Below are 15,614 nucleotides of genomic sequence, written 5' to 3'. Positions count from 1 at the left end.
ACATAATTATTTACGCAACAGTTTTAACATTTGCAGCCTTCCCCGGCTGTCAACCTGGAAGTAACAAAAAAAAAATAAAATTTTAAAACACTCTTCTTCAGAGACAGGATTAAAGAAAAAAAAAAAAATCAATCTCAGAGCAACCTCCTTTGTATTTTGTTGTGACAAGACTGAATTTAAACAGCCTGTGAAGTCAAAACAACAGGAGAAATATCAATACACATTAATTTAATCAAGAAAACACTCTTCTGCCATTCCAGGCCAAGCTCGGCTTCGTTTCTGCCGCAGTTTCCGAGGGAGCCACGAGCATCCCGCTGCCTGCCCACCGCCACCTGCAGCGGCCAGCGGCCTCCTGAAGGCAGCGGAGCCGCCTCCGAGTCCCCTCTCCATTTGCATGCGTTTGTCACATTCGCTCGCAGGCGCGAATCAAGATTCTTGGCGTGGCACGGCCTCGCTATCGCATCTCCATCTCTCCTAGAAAAAAAAAAAGGCTCATTTCTGCCAGCAAACACGCCCCGGCTGGCCGTCCTGCGGCATCCCTATTGTCTGGCACGGAGCGAAGGCTGCTTTCAAAGGACAGCCAGATGAAAGGGTAAACATGTTAACAAAAACCACCCTCGCCACACTTGACTTCGGCGGATCCTGAGCGTGCAAGGCAACACTTTGAAACAAGAATCTCATTAAGGGAGGCAGAGTTGAAAGGAGAAGCCCCGGCATACCAAATGCAGAAATCAGATGTACTTGACCTTTCAAATGAATGTACATTTTCTGACTGACTGTTCATGTCGGAGTAATTCAAACAGGCACCTGATAATCCTCTTAAAAGACTGAAATTTGGATACGGGATCGAGTACAATGCAGCGCGGCCTGCGGGTGGTCTCGTCTCTCAGCTCGGCCCTGGCCTTGCCCCCAGTTTCCTGAGGCACCTTCAAGCTCCCTCCCTGGGCTTTCATTCCCCCCACGTGCACAAAGACATTTTGAGTCTGGGATTCATTAACGAGGCAGCATCTTCAGTGCCAGCACAGCTGGAACCCCAGATCTGATGTTCCTTAACACAAATGGGTGATTAAGCACAATAAATGCCCCAAACTCAAGGTACGACAGCAAGGCCCCTGCAGATCCCTCTCCAACAGGCTCCAGCCACGCTGAAGGACCACAGACCCCACTTGTCCCTACCTCTTGTGTACCAACATACACCATGTACACAGGCTTGCTGAGAACAAGAAACCATATGATTAAACCAAGAGGATCTTCAGAAATCCCAATGGCTTCACAGGGAGACACTCATGCAGTGGATTCCTTACACAAGGAGGTTCCCCAAGCTGAGGGGGAGCAGCTCCTGGAGCCAAAGGGACCCAAGAGGCCCATCTCTGTCTCAGCATCGTGCTGCTGCCCTCAAACTTGGGTTTTTCTGCTCAAATCTGGAGATCAGAGACTCCACATCAGGGGTGACCACTGCAGAACAGAGATGTAGCCACTGCTCCCATTTACTGGGGAGCCTCCAACTGGGGGAAAAGGGAAGGCAGAGGGCATGGAGCCAGTACATTGATTTCCAGAGCTGGAACCCAACAGCTGGAGCTCCTCCTTCCATGCTCGCCCACGGGGGAGGCAGCAGCAGCAGCTCGAGGCCCTATTTCCCCATCAGAGAGTACTAATTACTACCCAAAGGCAATGATAAGTGAGCACAGAGAGCAACTGCAGGATTGTTTGCAACAACAGTGCTGCTGGAGGGGTCACCAGTACGAAAGCGATGCTCTGGGCACCTTCCTGGACCACATCCCCTTTGTAGGTTTTTGGCATCTCACAGATCGTGGTGAGACCTGGCTGCCTGCTTTGCCCTATGGTTCAGGCTCCATCAGCTTCTCCTGGGCTTTGTTTACCACATCCGTGGAGGAGAGGCAGGGAGGATGCCAAACCTTTTGATATCACACAGCCTGGGGAGCCCACTCCCTTCCTTTGGGAGGGGTGTTTGGTACCTGTTTAGGGCCTGACCCTACAAACAACCATGCACAGCAGCAGACCGCTCAGTGACTAATAATGATTTTTTTTTGAGCAACACCAAAACTGGGTAAAATCCAAAGCCTTTTCTGACCAGTAAGCAAGCTGGAAACACACCAGCCCCCTCCTGGTCTAGCAGGGAAGCCAGCCCGAGCCACACGGGGTGCACCACGCACCCACATTGCCATTTCAGAGCACGCCACCAGCTCCTGCCCGGGGCTCTCAGGCATTGCCATGCAGGACAGGTACACGCAGGCTGCGCATCCTCCGGCGAGACCTCCCCTTCCTCCTCCCCCCGAGCTCCCCCGCATGTAATATTAATTGGCTAATATTTGTTTAGACCGCTCCTGACACTTCGCCTTTGGGTTCCTTTGGGCTGCGGCGCATCCGCGGCAGGTTGCTGGAGGAGAGAAGCCTTCACCAGGGGGAGCAGGAGCCAAGCAGGGATGGGGGGCTGCAGGGGACCTCTGCATTGCTCCTTCATCAGCTCCTGCACCCACCAGACAGTCTGGAAAGAAATCCCGTGGAGAAGTTGAATAGAAGGGGGAAAAACAGCTCAGACAGCACCCACACGGTGACTGCCGGGGGAGCTGCACAGCTCCAGGTAACAGCACTCATTTTGGGGGTTCCTGTACCAAGCCCCAAACCCTCACAAATTCCTATTTAGGAACAGCACCAGGGTCCTGTAGCAGGCCAAGCCCTGCTATTTCCAAGCACCCATCACCACAGCATCCGGGCTCCATCCCTGGAAGCATTTGTTTAACCTACGGCTCTCCCAAGGCCAGCTGAGAAGGCTGCAGGGCCCCACAGATCTCCCAGCCATGTGAGCATGTTTGGTGTCACCAGGGGAAGCCAGTGTCCCTTTTTTGGCAGGGACCTGTCCCTCCAGCCCCCACCCCATCCCCAAAGCCAGCAGCCTCACGCCAGCAAGCACTGCCTCATGTGTTTTTCTCATGTCATGCCCCTCCTCTCACCTCCTCCTAACAGCTCATGAATTTTGTCAGCTAAATTCACTGGAACCAAACCATGAAATTGCACATTTACCTCTGTCAACAGACAAAGGCTTGGCAGGGAGCCGGTGCTGCCAGAGGCAGAGCTGCCACACACCCAACACATCCCTCTGGGGGACACCGTGCCCCGCTCGGTCCCCTTGGCACGGGGCAGCAACACGGGGCTCTGCGGTGGAGGATAAAGGCTGGAGCATCACTGCCTGCACCTGATGCTTCTGGCAGCAAAGCCATCCCTTCCCTTCGTGCCCATCCCCAGCACTGACCCGAGCAGCAGCACAGAGCCTTGACAACCCCAAAACCCCTGCGCAAAGCTGCGAGGGCTCTGCTGCAGCTTTTCTCAGCTCCCACCTCTCCCTCGGCCAGCGGCACCACACACTGCCCACATCCAGGGCAGCCAGGAGAGTCCTCGTTAAGTTAACAGCGTGCTAATTTGCTTGGCAGACCAAGGGGAGGGATCAGATGTGCTGCCTCGTTTGCTGGGTGGGATTGGGTTCTGGAGATGGGTCGGTCACCAAGGCTGCCACGCTGCTTGAGGGGTGGAGAGGGGTCTCCCTGTGGATGTACAAAACTTTTTAAAAGCCCAAAGCAGCCCCTGGTGCAGAGAGAGTAGGGTCGAGGTGCTTTGGGGCTGCCTGTGCTGAGCACACAGAGCATCACCACCTTGTCCCAAGCACCTGCAGTCCCATAAGGACTGGGCTGCACAACCCATACAAACCCTTCCTTCCATCACCCCACCACAGCTCAGCCCCAGAGGCTCACGCATGGCCCCGCCAGGCTCCCAGCACCATCCAAGTGCCACCTCCCCCAAAGCCAGCACTGCCACAGGCCGTTCCCATGGAAACCAACATTTCCCATATATCCAGCACCGAGACACCAGCACCGCTCCGCTGACACCGGAGGCGAGGGTCCCTTGGGGTCACCCTGCTCCCGACCCCATCAGGGCTCCCAAGGCAGAGCCCAGCCTCGTGAGGTTTAAAGCTCAGACTTCGAGGCACTCCCAGCATCACCACCTGCACAAAAACGCCCCCTGGTAATGGGGCCGGGGCTGCCCAGGCCATCAGTCACAGCCAGGCTGCAGGCGGCCCCAAATCCCAGCCCAGCCTCCCATCGATCGCCTCGGCTCCGTGAAATTGAGAAAAACGCAGGGCAAACACAGGCGAGAGTCCCTGAGCAAGGCACGGGGAGCGCCTGGCTGTGAAAATAGAAATAAAAAATAAATAAAACCCTATTCCAGGATGAAGCCAGTCCTGGCTTACACGTTGTGTCCGTGGTCCCCCCAAATGAGGGGCGCAGTGCCCAGTACCACCAGCACCCTCACCGACCCACAGTGGGATCCCAGCAGGCAGGGGAGGGAACAGGGCTGGCAGCCCCTCTACCATCTGTACGCTCAAACTTGTCCTCAAAGGCACTGCAAAACTGCACAGAACCACCAAAAGGTCTCCCCAACCCCCTCAAAAAATCAATTCCCAGAGCAGAGCTGTGTTTTAAGGATTAAAAGTGGCTGAACAAGTCAACACAACATTATTAATGTCTATTTTCGAACAAGTATCTCCATTCCACCCATCTTCCCCCCTCTCCCCCTTTCTGTCTTTTTTAACCATCACTTTAAAGTCTTTCCTTGCCAACCGTGCATTGTCAAAGAACATTTTTTTCTTCAAAAAAAAAAAAAAAAAAAAAAAAGAAAAAAGGGAAGGAATTTAAAAGCTTTAAATCTAGTTCTCTGGTATCTGACCCCCTGAAGATTCCTGCACAGCAAATAAAGTGCTTAGCCACCCTCCTTAAAAAGATTTAATCTACCCTATTTCCAGAGCTTGTATGATTAAACCCTACCTCTAATTCTGTTTTCAGAGCCACAGTTGAATCTGTTTAAAAGAAAATGGCATGGGCAACTCTTCGCCTCTCCCCTCCATGCTCGGGAGTACATGCAACACGCATGGGGGTGTGGGGGATGAGCTGGAGCTGGCGAGGCAGCTCCAAGCATCCCTGGCTCCGAGCTTTTCCTTACCAGAGATGCAAATACCCTGCTTTATGCAGGCTCCCAGCACGATTTAGCCTCCTCACGAGCAGCCCTGGAGGGATGAGCAGGGGAGGCAGCGCAGATGCGCGGGGTAGCTGCCGCTCCAGGTTGACTGGGGGCCGGCTTGCCAGCTCAGCTCACACTCCCCAGCATCGCCAGCTCCATCACGCCCACGGCAGCAGGAGGAGAAAGAGCCCCAACCAAGCAAAAAAAGAAGACCCCACGCTTGATCTGGGAGAGCGAGGGCAGGATAGAGGCAGCCCCAGGCTGAAAATCTGGCATGGGAGCAGCTGAGCAAGAAGCTTGGCCACCAGAGCATCGCGGAGATGCTCCCCATCATGGCAGGGGGCACGCTGGAAGGAAGCTGCTGCTGGTGGACCCTGGTGGATTCCTGGCACATTTGTCACTTATTTCCCATCATCTGCACACGACTGACTTTATACCAGGGTCCTCTGCCCAGGGTCCGCATCAGGAGATGGAGCATTAGCACTGAAACTGCAAAACCAGAAGCTCCACATTGCAGAAGTGGCTTCAGAGAAAGAGGCAATGTCACAGCACCTCGCTCCTTCGTGATACGCACGAGTGTGTTAAAAACCTTCAATAATAATGTGGTGCATGTATTGAAAATCTAGAGAAATCGACTTTCCAATGAGACACCGCACGACGACCTTCACCTGCTAATAATCTGGAAGGAGTTCAAGACAAGCTCCTCAATTCGTCCAGCAAGCAGCCAGCATGTCCCAGGGCGAAATGGAGATAAATCCCCAGGGAGTGAGGCCTCACAAAGACAATCAGAGGATAATTAACCTACGAGTGCCGTAGCTCTCACCAGCAACAGGAGACTTGGGCCCGGGAGCAGCAGAAAAACATCCCCTGACACTTTTGTTGGCAAACTTTTTCTGAAATTCCACATGAAACAACACCAAACCAAGTTTCAAACCTTCCCCATCCCCTTGTTCATCAGACTTTTATGCTGCCAAAACCTATTTATTTCTTGCAAATCTCTGCGAGCGACTGCTCATGAATAGAAATGCTTTTATCAAAAACTGCTTGCATTTTCCACTCTAAATTTTAAAATAAGTATTTTCGGCTGGTGGAGGGGAGGTTGCCTTCTGTGAGAAAACCACGTATAATGCCCCTTCTGAGCATTTTCATTTCAAAACCCAAAAGAAAATGTATTTTGAGATTGCCAGCCTATGAGGCAGGAACAAAACACCAATAGCAGCGTTCCCGAGCTCGGTTTCCAATAACTTCACCGCAGACAACCCCACCAGATGGGCTGCCTCCCCAGGGACCGGGGGTGATCCCATGCCCGCAGCAGGACCCCACACCCCCATCCCACATCTCCGTGCATCCCCCAGGCTGTGAAGGTGCTGCTGAGCTCGCTGCCCAGCCAAAAAAATTACATCCAGAGGAGAAAGCGTGGCTGGGAGCAGGCAGAGCCAGCCAACAAGGAGCACCGGGTCATTTATCTTGATTTCTCTTAGCAACACCAGCGAAGGCTGGAAAACATTGGCTTCGTTTTCTCATTTTGCATTTCATAGGAGCCAAAAGCACCGAGCGCTGCGGGGTCCCAGCACCACCCTTCACCCCATCCCACCCGCAAAGGGACTGAGCAAGGACCCAAAACACTGCTTCCCCTGGGACATCACCGCTCTGCATCCCCCAAGCCCACGTTACGAGGCAGAAAACCATGCAGGGGGCTCAGGGAGTGAATCCCAGTCCAGGCTGAGATGCTCCCAGCAAGCTTTTGGCAGCTGCTGCAATTACGGGGCCAAAAATTGCAGCATTTGCACAAGCAGCCGAGAGCATACCAGCTTCAGGTAGGTAATAACTGCAGTCTCCTCGCGGGTTTAAATGCAAGCCCAGAATTAGAGGCAAGCCTGCTGTCCTTTCTGAAAGCCTTAATGTACATGTCACTGCGCTTCGGAAATCGCTGCATCTGTTATATTTGGAGTGCTCTGAGAAAGAAATCAACTCCCTAACGCCAATCAATTTATTGTCTCCTCACCCCGGTAAACATTTCCATGCAGAAAAGGGGGAAAAAAACCCACCTCCAGTTCCTGACACAAAAGATCCAAAGGGCAATGATATGTCTGGATAAATGAACAGGTAGATGTACTTTCATTAAAATCACCACATTTAAATTACTCACAGATGAGATTGAAGACATGAGGTTAAAAACTTAATTGACTAAATCAACTGAGACACTGAGGGCTGATTATATCATTTAAAATAAATGTAATATTGGCCATCAAAAACTGCACGATGTATTATTACATATCAAAAGCCATTATTCAAGAAGCACAAACAGTCTCCTCCCAAATCCCCAGTGGATTTAAGAGCATCACCCACCCCGGTGTCCTGGGGTTATTCTCCTTCTGCAGGCCAAATGGACAGAAGATTAGGACCATGCCCATGAGCAGGACCATGCACAAAGCAGCTCCCAAAAAAAAAACACCACTATATGGGAATGGAAATGGTCCTGGCTGCATCCTGCAGTCCTGGGTCTGGTTCCTGGGAGCAAGGACGGGAGCAGGACGAGTCCCCTGGAGCCATCAGGGCTGCTGCTCCAGCCCTGCATCACCAGCCATACCCTGACTGCCAGCTCAGGCTGCAGGGAGCAGTTTGCAGTCACCCTGTGTGACCCCACATGTAATTTGGGTTGTTTCCTCTCATTTCTGTACCGCACTGCTAACCATGCGCTTTGCCCACGGGACCGTTCTAGGCAAATGTCCACTCGGGGGTGCGAGCGTTACCTCCTGCCTCACCCCATCCTGCTCGGAATGACTAGCAGCAGCAGCCCAAAGCCCAAAAACCCTTCAGAGGACAAGCCTGGTGGAAAGCCAGACCAGCTTGCAAATGATTTGCTAATCCAGCCTGGGAGCTCATTACAGCCAGGGTGTTATCAATAATGGATGGCTGCCGTGGGCCCCAAACCGGGACCTGAGGTGCCACAAGGAACCACCTGCAAACCTCCTTCCCCCTCATCTGCCCCTGCTCCCACCAGCAGGCAGGAGGAAGGACCCTAAAACCCACACAAACAGGCAGGGGAAGGTTTGGGGCTAACCCCACAAGTCTCCATCTAGCATTACGAACATGCAAATCAGCCTCTACGAAGGGCCCCAGGCTCTCAATTACGCCGATTACATTATAATTACGAGCGGTGCCATCGAGGGTTTCTCAAAACCCACGTCTGTTCTTACAGGATCTGCCAGGGAAAGGCTTGCAGGGCACATTAGTATGCACGCACCATGCGCACGCAGAGCGAGGGCTCCCACGGGAAGCAGAGCAGCCTGGAAAAAAGCAGGGCTCCTGCGGGCACCCCGACCCGCTCGCTTTGCTGGGGCTCACAGACATCCCTCACCTCCTTCCCACGAGGTCCTGGGCTGCATCGGTCGGGCTCACCTTGAGCAAATATTCCGGGGTCCCATGGCATTGCTCAGGGGCTCTGCCAGGTGCCAGGAGCTTCTCCCAGCAAGCGCAGCACAGAGGGAAGATGACACAGAGCAGGGGGATGTCAAACCTCACTGCTCCTGCTACCAAAAGCCCTGTGCAATGCCCGCTGCTCAAAGTCACGGTCCCTTTTCCTCAGACCTGGAGAGCCCAGGATGGGGGGCTCAGGGCCACAAAGCAGCATCAGCAGCTCCAGCACAGCTGCAGCCCCTCCACGCAGCCAGCAGAGCATCCCACTGGCTTTTAGGGCATTAAGTACATTGCCTGCCCCACAGGGAGCGCCCCGCAGGGGTCTGCATTACAAAGCCATTTACTGAAAATAAAAAGCCAAAATACCCAACCAAATGCACCATAATTACAGGGTTTTCAGGCACCGGGCTTTCTTACTCTGCATACGAGCGCTGTGATAAACTAGGCTTCAGGAGCCCTAGCCAAAAACAGTCCTGTGTGCTGCTCAAAACACCTCCCAAACAGGCACACAGCTCCGTCAGTCCTACCTGCTTCTGGGTCTCCAGAGGAGAAAAGCTGGTGGCAGAAGGCACAGGGAGGGAAGGCAGCAGGGCTGGGTGCTGCACGCCTGGCAAAAGGGTCCAGAGAGCATCCCCAAGCAGGGTGCTGCCCCCCTGACCACTTCTCCCTGGCCCAGGAGGGTTTGGGGCTGCTGGGTGCTTCCTGAGGCAGGAGAGGTGTTAAGATTCCCTGCACAGCCCAGGAGGAGACATCCCCAGCATCCCGCCACCGAGCAAGCTAATCCTGCCAGGTTAATTCTCTCCCTTAGTTCATTGCAGCTTATTAAAGCCAGCAGGCACCCTGCAGAGGATTCATTACCTGTGTCACTTGAAGGCAAGGCTGGGCCTTAATGAGCCGAGAAACACCGGGAGGATGCTCCTGCACCCACCCCAGGCAGCTGGGATTGTCCTGGAAGTGGGGAAACCCACAGCCCCCACACCCCTACTTCCACTGCAATAAACAAGAGGAACACAGCGGCGAGTTTTGCACGTCCCAAACCCCATCCAGAGATATCCTTGCTGTCTTCTCTTTCTCCACTCTTGCTCTCCCTGGCTTGCACCAAACACCCCAGCCATACATCACGCGCTACCCGTGGAGCTCACCCCGCTTTCATTTATCTGCACCAGAGATCACGGGGAATTACTGGCAGAGGGCAAAAGGAGATGAATTTTCAGATAGGTGAGTGAGCACGGAACCAGAGCGATGGCAGCTGCTGCAGTACATCTTCATCCCTTTAAATAGTTCCCAGCCTTCCCCCACAGAGCCGGGCTGGCTGGGTAAAAAGAGATCTCTTCTAATTAATCAAGTCCTCTCCATCGCGGTGAAACAGAGCCGGAGCCGGCAGATAAAATATTGCAGGAGCTAACAGAGGATGGCAGGCTTGGGTTAGCGAGGCAGAAAGCAAGTGGTGGACTTCAGCTGAAGGGGCACAATTATTTCACCACCACGCTATGCTTCTATTCCCAGCCCTGTCTGGCACACTCCAGCACCAGCCTGCCTTTTTCATCTGGGTTTTATTCCCCCCCAACCCATTTTTCACTCCGATTCCTTTCTTCTCACCGGGTGGCTATTTAATTTGTTGTATTCCATGCTTTCCCTTTCATGAGCAAAAACTTGCATCTGGGCTTGCTTTCTCTCCTTCTCTCTCAATTCAATTTGAAAAAAAAATTTGCTTTTTATAAAAAAAAAAAAAAAAGAAAGAAATGGTGGGGAATGCTAAAGGAGCTGGGAGATAAAAGCAGCTGTTACATACATTCACAAGAGGAAGGATGCAAAGAGGGGTGGAGAGAACATCCACAGCCACTCATGCCATGGTTTCTGCCATGTAGGGATTGCAGCTCACCTGTCCTCAGGGAGAAGTTGGGTGGCCACATCCATGGTACAAAACCATGCCCAAAATCACAGTGCCTTCAGAACTAGCTGGGAGAAAGCCACTCACCTCTGCACAGGGCTAGGCTGCTGCTCCCAACAGCCTGCTCCACACTGCTGTCCTTCTTAGAGCTCCCCCAAATCAGCATCTTCAGCAGCTCCTCTTTACCTCCCTGCCAGCCTCCTTTTGCTGTATTTTGGGGAGCAGAACCCTCAATACACCTACCCCACAAAGCAGCTCAGCAAACCCCAGACACCCCACCACACCCCCTATTTAAGGCCAGAGCACTAATTACGGCCCCTGGGGCAGACCAGAACCTGAGCGGGGCCAACCCAATCCACCTGCGCAGACACCCAGTGAAAAGAGGGCTGCAGCTGATTCGTGTTATCCCCTATGAAACCCTGCAGACAGGTTGCACAACCAGTCCCCACCTGCTGCTAACTCGTTATCTGGAGGCAACCTAATGAAGGTGATGACTTCTTGCCTGCAAAACCACCTGTACAACCTCCCCCTGCCACCTTGCACCAGCACAGGTGGGACTGGGGAGGGATGGGGATGCTTGAGGTGCTCACTGGGGTTTCCTAAAAGATCTCTATCCCCTCTAAGCTAAGAGATCCTCTCCATCACCAGGGTCTAGCAGCTCTGGAGGACCTGTAGAAGTCCTCTTTGGCTTGCTCAGCATTGTGTAACTCGTGGGCACCGAACGCATCGTGGGCGATGTCGTGCAGCTCTTGAGAGTTTGCCCCCGGGAAGGAGCAGACGCGGAGGAGAAATGATGCTGGAGTCTTTTTGCAGGAGCTGGAGGCTGTGTGAGACACATCAAGCACACCAGAAAGGGCTAGGGAATATGGCAAAGCAGGACTGCTCAAGGAGGAATATTATCTGCAAGAAACAGAATGGCTAAAAAACATCTTTGCTGGTGATCAGAGAAATTGAGACAACAAACGGAGCACAGGAGGGATGCAATCAGTCATTTAAACCTGAGCAAGGGATCTGGCTGCCAGATCAGGGATCAGCTGATGAGGGTATTTAAAAGCCAGCAGGAAGGTTTGCCATACACAGAAGGCCAAATCCAGCCTGGAGCAGCTCCCCTGGGAGTCACATCTGGTTGTGCTTTAGCAGAAGGAGATGCATGTAACCACTACCAGGGGCTGCTTCAGAGGGAGGAGAAAAACCCACCCAGAGATGGTCTCATGTGCAAAAGTTACACACTGCTGTCCCCCCCAGCTTCCGAAGGCAGCAGCCCCTCTTATCCCACACATCCCCCAACATCTTTCCTGCTTGCTCACTTTGCTTTATAGCCTGCGGCTCCCTCTGCCTGTCGCAGCACCGTGCATGCTGTCCCCTGTCCCTGGGGACGCTCTCTGTGCCTCACCTACACCATGCTGGGCTCTTCTTTTTTTTTTTTTCCACCAGCCAGGCAGGTGGAAATGGGAACGGGGCACAAAGCCACCGAGCAGGGAGCATACCCACAGCCCCAGAGCCTGACCCCACAACAGCACATCACTGGTGGCTCCCCCAGGATGCATCAGGCTCCTTCTTGTGGTGCAGTGACCAGCAGAAACTTGCTTTTGGGACCCAATTCACTGGTGGTGGGACTCGAGGGTCATGTCAAATGAGTGCCATGACCTAGCTCAGCTAGGTGCTTCTTGGAACTTGTATCGACAAGCAGGGAAATGCTCTTTAACCACACAGCCAGGAGAAATTTTACCTAGCAAATGTTTAATCTTTTCAGCAGATGAGAAAATGCTGCTGAGCAGGAGACGAGGCACGTTGCTGTGTCTGCAAGGGCAGCACCCATGCATGTTGGTGCTAAGGGTGCTTGCACACCCCTCGGGGAGCCCATGCTCATGTTCAGACCCCAGGAGACAAACACAAACCCAACCAACACCTCTCATCCTGCTTCAGGTACTGCAGAGAAACCTCCTTCTCCTCGTGCACCCCTCTGCACCCACGGATGGCACCTGTGGGGCACGCCAAGCATTTGTTGATCGCTCTCTGCTGCTGGCAGCACCTCTTCCCTGGGAGATCACGCACGTCCCAGCCATGGGGGCCATCCAGGCTTCGAGTTGCAAAGATGAGAGTCCTGAAATCACCGTGCATGTGTTCCCCTGGCTGTGTGCTGCCAGACCCGGGCAGGGAGATGGGGAACCTGGTGCTGCTCTGGTGCTGCTCAGGGAGCTCAGCACCGCCCTGCCCACAGGAATCCCAAAATCACAGAACTGTAAGGGCCCTCCAGAGACCATCAGGTCCAACCCCTCTGACAAAGCAGGTTCTCTACAGCAGGCTGCCCAGGTGGGCATCCAGACAGGCCTTGAATATCTCCAGAGAAGGAGACCCCACAGCCTCCCTGGGCTGCCTGTCCCAGCGCTTCGTCACCCTCACCGTGAAGAAGTTCTTTCGCATGTTGGTGCGGCACTTCCTGTCCTCCATTTTGTGGCCATTGCCCCTTGTCCTGTGCCCACAAACCACCGAAAAGAGGTTGGCCAAATCCCTCAGTTTATAAATACTTAAGGTATTTATAAACACAGAGGGGGAGGATCACCTCCCTTGACCTGCTGGCCACGCTCCTTTTAATGCACGCCAGGATCCCGTTGGCCCTCTTGGCCAGCAGAGCACACTGCTGGCTCATGGCTAACCTGTTAGAAGGCGTCTGAAAATTATCTTAAATGCATTGAAGGAACTGTTCAGACTGCAGATGCCTGGCCGAGTTGCTTACCCAACAGATGTCTGGATGATTAAAGTCCCCCACGAGAGCCAGCGGCTGGGATTGTGAGGCCACTTCCAGCTGCTTGTAGAAGGCCTCGTCCACCTCCTCCTGCTCTGGTGAGCTGTGGCACAGCCCCACAGCCGTGTCACTCACACCAGCCCGCCCCTTAATCCTCACCCCCAAGCTCTCCACACATCCTTCTCCCTCCCCCAGGTGGAGCTGAGCACACTCTCACGGCTCCCTCACTGCCCCCTCAGGGTCAGACCAAGGCAGCAGCCATGTGCCAAGGCCCAGAAAAGGCCCATTTTGCGATCATACAGCTGTGCTTTATGGCTGCAGCTGGACAGATCCCCCAGCCTCCCCCTCCACCCCTCTGCCACAAAGAGGAGCAAACCTTTTTCTCAGGCTCCCAGCTCCTCATTCCCTTGGGAAGCAATGAGCCCGCCACTGCTGTAATTAGTTTGCAAATGCCGTCCACCCGGTGCCATGATTTCCCCTTGATTTCCCCATACCCCGAAGGCTGCTGCATCATTTCCATGCTGCAGTGCCAGCAGCTGCCCCTGCTCCGTGGGCTTCCCCGCAGGAAATCCTGAGAGGATTTCTTACCAAAACACCTTTTGGGTCCTCCCTCTGCAAGCCCAGGGTCAGCAAAAGCAGTGGCACCACGTTTTGGGGTCCCTCCTCTCCCCAGTCAGCGTCGGAGCATCCCAAGCACGGCCGGTCCCCAGCCTGGCTCCCTGTCGCACCTTGGCAAGATAAAGATGGGAAAAGAATTTAAAATGCCGCCACCGCTGTCTATCAGCAGGATCTGAAGTCCTTTGAAGGGAAGAGTATGATGAATTCACCCACAATCACAGGCACAGAGTGCAGGGTGACGACTTATCCTTCACCATACATACAGATTTATTAAAAATTTAAAATTGCTACATAGATCTGAAGAGCCGGGTTATTTATTTTTGCAAGGGCTGATCAATCACACGTGTCCCCAAAGGATGCCAGACCTTTAACTACTCATCTGATTATGCCTGCTGTACCCGCATTGCTCCAGCCCCAGTGCTTAATATTTTATCCACACGGCTCCTAGGCAAAGGCGGAGTGGAGTCTGATTTCCTGGCGGAGCCCAGGCCTGCTTTTGGATTTTTATCAGCTCCTACTCGAGGGGCGAGAGGTGGAAGGGAAGAAATAACTTTTATTCTGCCCTCTGCCCCTCCTTTCAAAGCAACAGATTTACTTAAATCATCGCCATGCTAAAAATACAGGCTTTTCCACCGCGAGCTGACACCTGGCCTGCGAAGCGTTTAGCAGCACGTGGAGGGGAGACCAAGGAGGCTGCCACGGGCAGGAGCTGCCTCCGACCTGGCCTTGGCACCAGCCACCGCCCTGCTCCTGCATTTTAACAGCAGGCTTTCAGCAGTGAAGAGAGGAACGTGTTGGAAAAGCTTTTTTTTTTTTTTTTTTTTTTCTAGTCTATAAACTGCTAGGGAAATAGCACGCCGCCTCCCCAAGCTGGCTACAGCCCCGTGTTTCATCGCAGCCCCGCTGCCAGCTGCCCACCCCTAAATGCCATGAAGGCAGGACGAGGGCACGGCCACGGGTTTGGGGTCTGGGGTATGAGGCTGTGGCATGGCTCTGGGGGCGCTTGGTCCGAGCATCCCTGGAGCTGGAGGCACAGAGGCACTTCTCCACCCTGATATACCCATTTGTCCTCTGGGAGGATGAGGATACCCAAACCACCTTTCCAGCCAAATCTCTAAAAACCGCATGTCCTGACACCGGAGGGGAAACTGAGGCAGGGAAGGAGGAGGGGAGAAAGGAGGGGAGAAGCAGCTCCCTCCAAGCTGTGCCACCAGCCCTAAATATCAAGCACCACGGCTCAGGACGTGGCTCACACTCTCTGCTGAGTGCTCAGCGTCGGAGCAAAGGCCGTGTTATTCCAGTACATCTCCTCCGTGCGCCGGGGCTAATTGAATGGTGATGGCGCTACTAAGCAGCCCTCGCCATCCAAGACCAGAGTCAGCTGAATCTCCGAACTCATGTAATTTTTTGCATGACTGAGCGTGCAGATGTAATAAAAAAATAAAAAAAAAAAAAGGGGGGGAGGAAAGGGGAGGTAGGGAATTCAGGCCCTTAAATGAATCGCAATTGACAAAGATGCTCGGCTGGAGGGAGCTGCGCTATGAAGCACCCGGTGGGTAATTGTCCTGCTCTGGCCACAGCGGGGATGAGATGGGTCCCCTGGTCAAAGCTGTGCCCCCCTCGGAGCAGAGGCTCTCTGCTGAGGAGCAACAGGCTCATTAGCAGGCCCGGAGCTCGTTATGGAGATGAAGAGATGGGAATCACCCCTCCAGCCATGCCATGCCGAGCGTGGATGTGATATCACCCGGGGGAAAATGATGGCAAAGCGACCCAGAGGGAGGAAAGCCAAACCCAGAGAGCTGAGACCTCTGTAGAGCTGCAGGTGTGCAACCTCACCACCGACACACAGCCACTGCATCCAGATAAGATTAATAAAGTCTACGAAGATTGACAAGGAAGAGCATGAAG

General features: G+C 53.5%; 1 protein-coding gene across 2 annotated transcripts in view; it reads right to left on the bottom strand.

Annotated features, from left to right (window-relative positions):
* Positions 1-13,199, bottom strand: part of OPCML (opioid binding protein/cell adhesion molecule like) — a 324,198-nt gene extending 310,999 nt beyond the window's left edge. Inside the window, exon 1 of one of the 2 annotated variants that reach the window (XM_068659187.1) lies at positions 13,080-13,199. The gene's annotated coding sequence lies outside the window, so the exon portion shown is untranslated. Of the gene's footprint in view, positions 1-10,429; positions 10,580-13,079 lie in introns of those variants that run through there. The other variant, XM_068659183.1, reaches the window with a different exon arrangement.
* Between the last annotated feature and the right edge of the window lie 2,415 nt (positions 13,200-15,614).

This window comes from Anas acuta, chromosome 23 (genome assembly GCF_963932015.1).
Source record: "Anas acuta chromosome 23, bAnaAcu1.1, whole genome shotgun sequence".
NCBI classification, from domain to species: domain Eukaryota; kingdom Metazoa; phylum Chordata; class Aves; order Anseriformes; family Anatidae; genus Anas; species Anas acuta.
This window is presented reverse-complemented; position numbering and strand designations above follow the sequence as displayed.